The sequence below is a fragment of the Taudactylus pleione genome, unplaced genomic scaffold, assembly GCF_031769625.1.
Source record: "Taudactylus pleione unplaced genomic scaffold, aTauple2 ptg000179l, whole genome shotgun sequence".
Classification (NCBI taxonomy): domain Eukaryota; kingdom Metazoa; phylum Chordata; class Amphibia; order Anura; family Myobatrachidae; genus Taudactylus; species Taudactylus pleione.
The window spans coordinates 21,778,287-21,787,582 of NW_028284581.1; the positions used below are offsets into that span (position 1 = coordinate 21,778,287).

The 9,296-nt window shown below is 44.4% G+C and overlaps 1 pseudogene; it reads right to left on the minus strand.

Moving 5' to 3' along the window:
• Positions 1–299: 299 nt before the first annotated feature.
• On the minus strand, positions 300–5,531 carry LOC148519950 (zinc finger MYM-type protein 1-like; annotated as a pseudogene).
• Positions 5,532–9,296: the final 3,765 nt, after the last annotated feature.

Below are 9,296 nucleotides of genomic sequence, written 5' to 3' on the forward strand. Positions count from 1 at the left end.
AGCTCCTCTCACATGAAGCCACAGACACACAGATCGTCAAAAATAATTTTAGACTTTGTGAAAGGTTTGGTAGAGATTCTACAAAGTCCCATTCTGCTATGAATTTCAAAATATCTAATACTACCCAATCTTTGGCTTTTTCCAGATCAATCTTTGCTGCTTTCAGGTGCCTTCTTAGCCTTGGTATTTCTATTAAAAGAGCACTTTCAGATAACTCATCATAGAAAGTGATCAATTTTGGAATGGACATCTTTAACTGTTCATCAGTGGCAGATATGAGACTCTTCGCTTGAACAGCTTCAAACATGGCTGCTATTTTCTGGTTCTTGATCTGATCTGAAGCTCAGAATGAAAGCGATCAATGCACTCAAGCATCGCCCTCCTATTTTCTTCTTGAAGAGAGAGTCCAGCATCATTGCTTGTTCCCCTGCCAACCTCTTCTTGACCCTGGCTCTTCTCTGTACTGCAATTCCATATTCTTCTGACTTTGAAAGTGCCTGTTCAATTGCATGCTCCACTAGTTGACTGCGTTCAACATGTAAAAAAAGTTTAAGCGCCTCTAACTTTGTCACCACCTTGTCAAGAGTTAAGCCCTTTGTCTGCAGGTACTGCTGTGTTAGATTAACTTCCTGAAGTACATTACACCAGAAGTATAGGTAGCACAGAAAAGTGAAATCACAGACAGCAGGCAAAAGAGTTTGTGCTGCTCTCCTTGTGTCCAAATTTTCATGTAGATCACAAAGAGCTTCGATCGCCTCCACAAACTTATCAAACTTCTCCTTAACTGGTGTAACAGCAGCATGATGAGCACTCCAGCGTGTTGTTGGTAGCCTTTTCACTGAGACTCCAGTATGTTCCATTAACACATCCCATCGATGGGTGGAAGCAGCAAAGAAAGAAAACATTCTTTCAAGAGTCCCAAAAAATGTCACACATGATGCATTTTCAGCAAAAGAGTGCTGACCACACAAATTAAGTGAATGGTCCACACATCCACTAAAACTAGCCTTCCTGATCTTTTTTTTAAGAATGGCTTGCACACCTCCATGGATTCCAGCCATAGTGGCAGCATTATCATAGCCTTGAGAGCGGCACATCATTATGTCCAGTCCATCCTTTTCCAGTGTTTTAAGAATGTCAGAACTGAGGTCAGCAGCTGTTTTCCCCTTTAAAGGAAAAATCCAAGAAATACCTCTTTTACTTCAACTTTCATATCGTTGATTTTTACATATCTGATCACTTCGGACATCTGGTCAGTATGTGATATGTCAGGTGTGCTGTCAAACATGATCCCAAAACAGTTTGCAGACTTTATGTCAATGACAAGCTTCTCCTTCACATGGTTTGCCAAGGCACTTATAAACTGATTCTGAGTGTTTGGTGCTAGATAAGAGACTGACACTTTAAGTTTACATGTGCTCTGTTTTAATCTCATAAGGTGCTCTTTCAGCACTGGATCATATTTTGACAGCATGTCAACCATCTCAAGAAAGTTCCCTTTATTTAATGAAGTTTCATCTTCCTTGTGGCCACGGAATGTTAGATTCTGCTTGGCAAGAAACAATGTTATATCAAGCAATCTGTACAAGATGTCCCTCCACTTTTTCTTCTCCATTTCCATTAAAGAAATACTTTTGGCATCAATGGTTTTGTGCAGCCTAAGTCCTGCTGCTAATGTTTTCCACTTTTCAAGGCAACATAGGTGCTCTTCGGATGTCTCATGGTTATATACTTTAGGGTTCAGTTTCCACCACATCTGAAACCCAGTCACAAATTTGGATGTCATACTTGTAGTACTAACTGCAAACAGTCGGCAGCAAAAACAGTATAATTTGTTGCTGACAACTGAGTAAATCATCCAAGACCGAAGAATTTTCTCGCCATTTGGCATCATCTTGTAAAACCACTCTTTTGAAAGCTGATGTACACCACCCTTTGCTTTTCCATCTGAATCTTGCCTTGCCACTGCACTGAAAGGACCATCTTTGTTCTGGAAATAAGTACTTCCCTTTTTGATGATTTCAACCCGAAAGTGATCTGGAACTGGTATTTCCCAGAAAGAAACATCATGGAAAATTTGCAAATCTTTCTCCATAACATCACTCATCTCCGTTGCAGTATCAAGGCTAGAGTCACTTTCAGCACTTTCTTCTGCTTGACATTCTTCCATTTCCACTCCTTGTTTTTCTGCTGTAAATTCTGCAATTTCCACTTCTTGCTCTTCTGTAGAATGCACGCAATCATCAGAAGAATTAGTATTATCAATTGGAGACTGACACGGAGGAGCTGTGTCTTTTGATGAACCCTGGCCATCATCCTATCTTTTGACAAATTGAAGCATTGATCCAGCTTGCGTTTTCAGTGCTTTTTTTCTTGTTTCTTTTGCCTTCCTTTGCTGGCATCCACTTGGCCTCTTTGCTTTATTTACACCATGCAGCATGATTGAATATCACTGCACAATGTAAAAATGCATAATAGAATTTTTTTGCAAAATAAAATAAAAATATGTAAAATGTAAATCTATTGTAAATAGTACAGGCAAAGGAAGGAAAACCTTGGACCATGTGATTCTGCTGTTACCCTGCCAGGTTAATTAAAAGTGCAGAACACTGCATGGGGAAGTTAATTTAAATATTTAAATATACCCTGTTAGTCAATGAGAAAAGGTGTGTATTTTACCCCTAATAAGTCAATATTGAAATCAATGCAGGGTTCAAAAACATGCAAAATTTAGAAAAGGCAAACAAAACATTTTGAAAAACAAAAAAAAAGTCATGTTAATATATGTATACAGATGTGTCCTCATATGCCAGGTCGCTTAAGAATCTAGCATTGGGCATCTTCTTTGCTTGTTTCTAGCTAAAAATGCATCCTAGTTGCATCCTAGTTGCAACGTAATGTGACTAGGACTCAGGGTAACTAGGGTAGTGCGACCAGTGCCATGACACAGGGCCTGTCAATTTTCCTGTTTATTATCATTCTCACTTGTAGCTTCCTCTTCTTTTATCCCCAGCATCTCCTGGCCTCTCCTGTCTCTTCCCTGGCCCCAGCATCTCCTGGCCTCCCCTATCTCTTCCCTGGCCTTTCCACATGAGGCCATGGCCTTTTTTCAGGTGCACTATTTTATGTACCCATTTAAAAAATGGGGGGGCACCAATGCTCTCTTATGACATTTGTATATCTGTGTGCAACTGATTCTCTGAATCTGTATATAAAGTGCAGTAGTAGCAGCTGCAGCTTTCTTCCAATACAAGCTCTGATCTGTATACTGACACAATATACAAGTGTCATATATCAAATTAATCAACACAGTCTCCTTGTGCGTACTATAGTAGTCACATTTCATTGTGACTGAGACTCATTTTTAGCAAACAGAGCTGCACTGGACCTGGCGGCTCACTCATGTCCGGCATCTCGCGCTGTATAGCATATCGAGGATAGATGTATGAGTACACATCTATAATGATGTTAACATAAAGGGCAATACACAGACCAATACCAATACCAATTAATAATTTCAAATGAGCCATTTTAAATATACTCCTTAGGGTAGAGACAGTGGGGGCGATTCAATTGTTTGCACCGTGGCTGATGGCTCAGGGCAGGCGAGCAGAAATGTTCAATAAGTCGGCACTTTGGGCACCTAAATGGAAGTTTTGGCGCCCAAAGCAGGACTTAGCTGCTTTATGGGTTTAGCCCTGTCGATTTGGGCGCAACATGCATGGGCGCCCAATAACAATTGAATATCGCACCCCAATCTCCCATCACTTTAGGTGGGAGATAGGGTGCGATAAAACAATTGAATTGTCCCCAATGACCAACCCCCATTGACTTTTTCTACTACCTCATTCCCTCCTCACGTTAAACTCATAACAGTAAGATCATATTATAAATCAAAGTTTGATTACATGTAAAGAAATATATTCTATTATGCAATAATACAAAATGGACCCTCTCTCCCTCCCTTATCTGCAGCCAGGTGTTTATTCAGAGCAAAAGTTTCCTTGCCCCCCCCCCCACCACCAACCTGACCCAAAAAAATTTAGACTAGTACAATGCTTTTAACATATAAATGTGTATTATGTATTTTAAGTCACAACAATAAGCATACTATACAATATCAGTGCAAACATACTCAGACTTACAGTGCAGATTTCTTGAAGGTGAAAGCAGAAACTAGGCAGCACTCAATTCCAATAGCATCAGGAGTAGGGTTAGGCTGTCTCCTCCACACTGCTATGAAACCTCTCACTTTATTCTCTGAAAATAAGTTTTTAATAAATGAGCAACTCTAATATATGGATAATTTATAAAGCACTATTATATATGTTAAATCAATGGGCAGCAAGAGTTTCCATTTGCAGATGGACAAGCACTCGCATTACCTCTATGTGTCCCATAGCCTCCAGTAGTGCCCTTATACAGTGTCCCATAGCCTCCAGTAGTGCCCTTATACAGTGCCCCATAGCCTCAGTAGTGCCCTTATACAGTGTCCCATAGCCTCCAGTAGTGCCCTTATGCAGTGTCCCATAGCCTCCAGTAGTGCCCTTATACAGTGTCCCATAGCCTCAGTAGTGCCCTTATACAGTGTCCCATAGCCTCAGTAGTGCCCTTATACAGTGTCCCATAGCCTCCAGTAGTGCCCTTATACAGTGTCCCATACCTTCATTAGTGCCATTATACAGTGTCCCATAGCCTCCAGTAGTGCCCTTATACAGTGTCCCATAGCCTCATTAGTGCCCTTATACAGTGTCCCATAGCCCCCAGTAGTGCCCTTATACAGTGTCCCATAGCCCCCAGTAGTGCCCTTATACAGTGTCCCATAGCCTCAGTAGTGCCCTTATACAGTGTCCCATAGCCTCATTAGTGCCATTATACAGTGTCCCATAGCCTCCAGTAGTGCCCTTATACAGTGTCCCATACCCTCATTAGTGCCATTATACAGTGTCCCATAGCCTCCAGTAGTGCCCTTATACAGTGTCCCATAGCCTTCAGTAATGCCCTTATACAGTGTCCCATAGCCAGGCCTTCAGTAATGCCCTTATATTGTGTCCCATGGCCCCCAGTAGTGCCCTTATACAGTGTCCCAGCATGGAACTCCAATGGTGGCCCGGCCCCCAGTAATCCCCCTTATACTGTGCCCCCCCTGTGCAGTGACTCAGTACTTACCTCTGGGTGTGTCCGGGTGGGGTGCGCACTGTGCACTTGACTCCTGGCTGGCTTCCAAGTTCTTTTCTTGACACGCAGCGCGCTCAGGTCCGTAGTCCCTCCTCCTTCTCCAGCAGGCTGAGCGGCTCCCAGAAGGACAAGCGGAGCCGGTGTGCGCGATAACATCATCGCGGCCGGCGTCCAGAACCACACACAGGCACAGAGAGATCCTCTGTGCCTGTGTGTGTCTCTGGACGCCGGCCACGGTGAAAGAATGTGCAGTGCAGCTCACCCCGGCGGCGGTGGGCAGACAAGAGGACCAGCAGGACGGACATCACGCGGCGCCACGGCGGATCCTGCACAGTTAGCGTCTCCAGCAGCATGGTCGGCGGTGGTGCCTGGGGTGTGCGGCCCGCGGGTGTGACGTGCTGCTCCTCTTGGTGTCACCCCCTTGAAGGGTGACACCAGGTGCGGGCCGCACCCCCCCGCGCCCCCCTAGTGACGCCACTGTATAGGGCCTGATTATACCCTATTAGAATCATTGCTGCGTCTTTGGATGTAGCATTAATGCTAAAATATGCTAATGCTGCAAGACGCAGCATCAGATCACCATGGCGACTATTGGGCGCATCTTCGGCCATCTGAGTGACCCTAAGGAGACTCAGAATGGCTGTTGCAGCTCCTTAGTCTAGGCCAGTAAATATATTAGTCGGAAGATGCAGACACTTGCCTCATCACTCCCATCGTTCCCATTTTCGGGAATCCTGGCTGTCGCTGCCCATTCCCCACCTCCAAATGGTCTCAGCTTATCAATCATGCTGCGGCTTAGAGGCACTGTGACTATAGTCGCAGCAAAGAGACCTGCACAGGTGCAATGCCGATCCTGCACATGCCCAGATCTCCAGCAATTGGAGCTGTACACTAACCATCGGGTTTGCGAATATATATCTGAATCAGGCCCATAGTTCAACAATATCTGGAGAACCCCAAGGAACCCAAGTCCTTTCCAGACAGTAAATGCACATTAAATACTTATTTCATTTGTATTGCATAGTGATAATTCTTTCTTTAAATTTGCAGGTCTACAATAAAATATAGGGATCTGCTAAGACATTTCTCTGGATCTTTGGCCCTCATAATGGATCGCTATGGATATACTAACAAAGAAGGTAAGTTCTAGGAAGTACGGGTGCAGGGTGTGTGGTGTGGGCCCCCCTGGACCCAGGGGCCCTGTGTGCCCCGCACACCCTGCACCCATATAGATAAGCCCTTGGTTGAATTATTCCTTAGCAGTCCTGAAGGGGTGAATTTACAGTCCTAATGCAGTGTCCATGCTTCACCACTAGTCATCGCTGTTTATAATTATTATCTCTTATTTATAAAGTGACACAATGGATCCGCAGAACTGAATGTGGGGGATACAACTGGCAATAATATATAAAATACAGACTAATATACTCTATAAACAAGTTAGCTGCTTGAATTAATAAGCTCACAGCCCTCTTCTCTAGCATTCAATGACGGCCTTCACCTTCCCATCTGTATTGTATTGTGTACTGAAACTTGTGATGCTAATTGTTACTTGTTCTCTGTTTATGTTTTGGTTTCTGTAATGTAATGTTCTGTGTACCCTGTTCTGTCCTACTACTGTACAGCGCTGCGGACCACTTGTGGTGCCTTTATATATAAAATGTAATAATAGTAATAATTGCTGGTGTAGTAACCCTGCTGTAGCTGTAACACATGGACAAGTGTCACTTTTTCAAGAGTTTTTGGGGCCTATTCATCATTACATAATTATCACTAGTGATAATTATGTTTTAAACTCGCTGCGAGTTTAAAAAATCTTTTGGAGGCATTCATCATGCCTCACCAGCAAAAATATCACTTCCAAAAAGCTACTCTTTTTGTGGGGTCAGCTTTTTGGAAAAGTGATAATTTTCTCCCACAGCTAAGGTATCCATAAGGATTTCCTCACATTGCGCTGCCCCCCTCTTTATTCTTCCCTCTCTTTCACCCCAGACACCCCCCCCTACCACCTGCCGCTAGCAGCAGCTGGGACTTGGAGCTGAGACTGTGGTCCAGCATGCTCCTGATGCCTACTGATATACAATTCTGATCCAGCTCCCCCCCGCGACCGCTGCTGTCCGATCCGACTACTACCCAACCCTGCCCCCTCGGCCCACCAGTGTCTGATCTAGCTGGATCACCCTTCCCCCTCTGGTGTCTGATCTGGCTCCTCCCCCACCCTCCACTAGCAACAGCCAGGATTGGGAGCTGACACTGTGATCCAGCAGGCTTCCTGGCATCTTACTCTAATCTGCGGCGGACGGCTTCGGGACCCCATGGGTCCGCAGCCGGCCGATGGTACGCAGAGTATACGATGCTGCGTTGGACAACGCAGCTCAGACACGTAATGCTGCAGGTGGCATGATGCCTCCTGCTGCATTACCATAATTGCAAGGATCGCATGCGTGCAGCTTTGTAATTGTGGTCCTTGCTGAATCAGGTCCACTATGCAATAAACCTCCGGTGAACAGCTGAACATAGGGCCTGATTCAGAGCCGGATGCCTCCTGGCCGCTCGCATAGCTGTGGGTGACCACTCACAGCTATAGCGAGCGGCCATGATGATGGTCGCGATGGTCAAGACCATCGGGCTTGCGACGAGACCCTTGTGGTAGGGTCTCGTTCATCACAAGCCCCATAGAGCTTTCAACTATAACAGAGCCGGAAGCTCTCCACTGACTGACATCACTTGTGATGTCAGTGGGGCCGCCTCCAAACGGCAAGCGTTCCCTTGGGAACCCCTCTGTTTGGGCAGCCACCCCCCGGCCCGCCCACCAAAAGGGGCGAGCTGCCACTCAACATCGACAGCTCGCCCCCTTTGGTGCGAGACCCAGAGCGACGGATTGCCCATCGCGAGCCGGGTCTCGCGCATGCGCACGACGGAGCTGGCTCCGTCGTGCGCATGCGCTGTGGGCCACCATCGACCCGGTTGCGAGCGCTCAGCGCTTGCGACCGGGTCTGAATCAGACACATAGAATGCTGTTATAAGTGATTGTCACTACTTGTGTCTGGGTACGATCGATCCCAACCCAATGACTCTTTACTGGATAACCACATAGTAACTGGATTTTCTTTGAAAGTTTTTGCACATCTGTGCACAAATACAACCAATACAGCATTTAAGAACGTTACTGACACATGGATTTAATTTTTAATTTTATTTTTAATTTTTATTTTTGTGTTTTTTCCTTTTATTCCAACTATATGAAAGAAGTCAACTGTCTTAATATATGAAAGAAATCTTTAGAAATCAATCGAATCATATGAATTGACTGTATCAATGTGATTTTTAAGTTATTGTGACTCAATTTGATTGTGATTTATCCTGAATATGTTCTTATGTTAAGGATTTTAATTAGAACCTATAAATAATTTTATTATTAACAGTTTTGAATCCTATTGCGCTCCCATTTGTTGCAATGAAGCAGTGTGCATAGACAAGCTCTGCATGGTAGCCAGGTATCACTTGTGTTTAAGATGATATTATTATTATTGTTTATTTGTATTCTCCCTTTGCAATACCAAAGAGGTGAATATCGGGCCTGATTCTGCTTTTGGAATAGTGGGCCTGATTCACTACCAATTGCAACTGCAATTACACATGCAATTGGCTGGTTGTTGCGTCCTGCGCATGCGCGTGTATCACAGTGCGCGTGCGAAAACCGGTGTCGACGTTGAATAATTGGCTGAGACAAGTTCAGTTTAAAATTTAATTGTGGCGATGCCATCTTGCGAATGGCCGCAAGACGCCATCTTGAAAATGAGATCGCAAGACGCCATTTTGCGAATGGCCGCCTAAGCGCCTTTTTAGATAAACTCACATTTTAGTACATGTGGCGATAATACTAATAGCACCATGCGTTTGCATCTTTCACCATTTCTCATACACACATTAATACACACAATTGCGCTGTTAACTAGTCGCATATTAGCGAATGCACAGGACTTTGTATGAAACCGCTGTTTTATTAGCTTTATGCGCACGCATCTGCCCCAAGTTAACCAGCGTCCTTATATCAAACCCTGAATACCCACACATTACATATTCACACATAAGGTTCAATACGCTTTAAAGTGTAT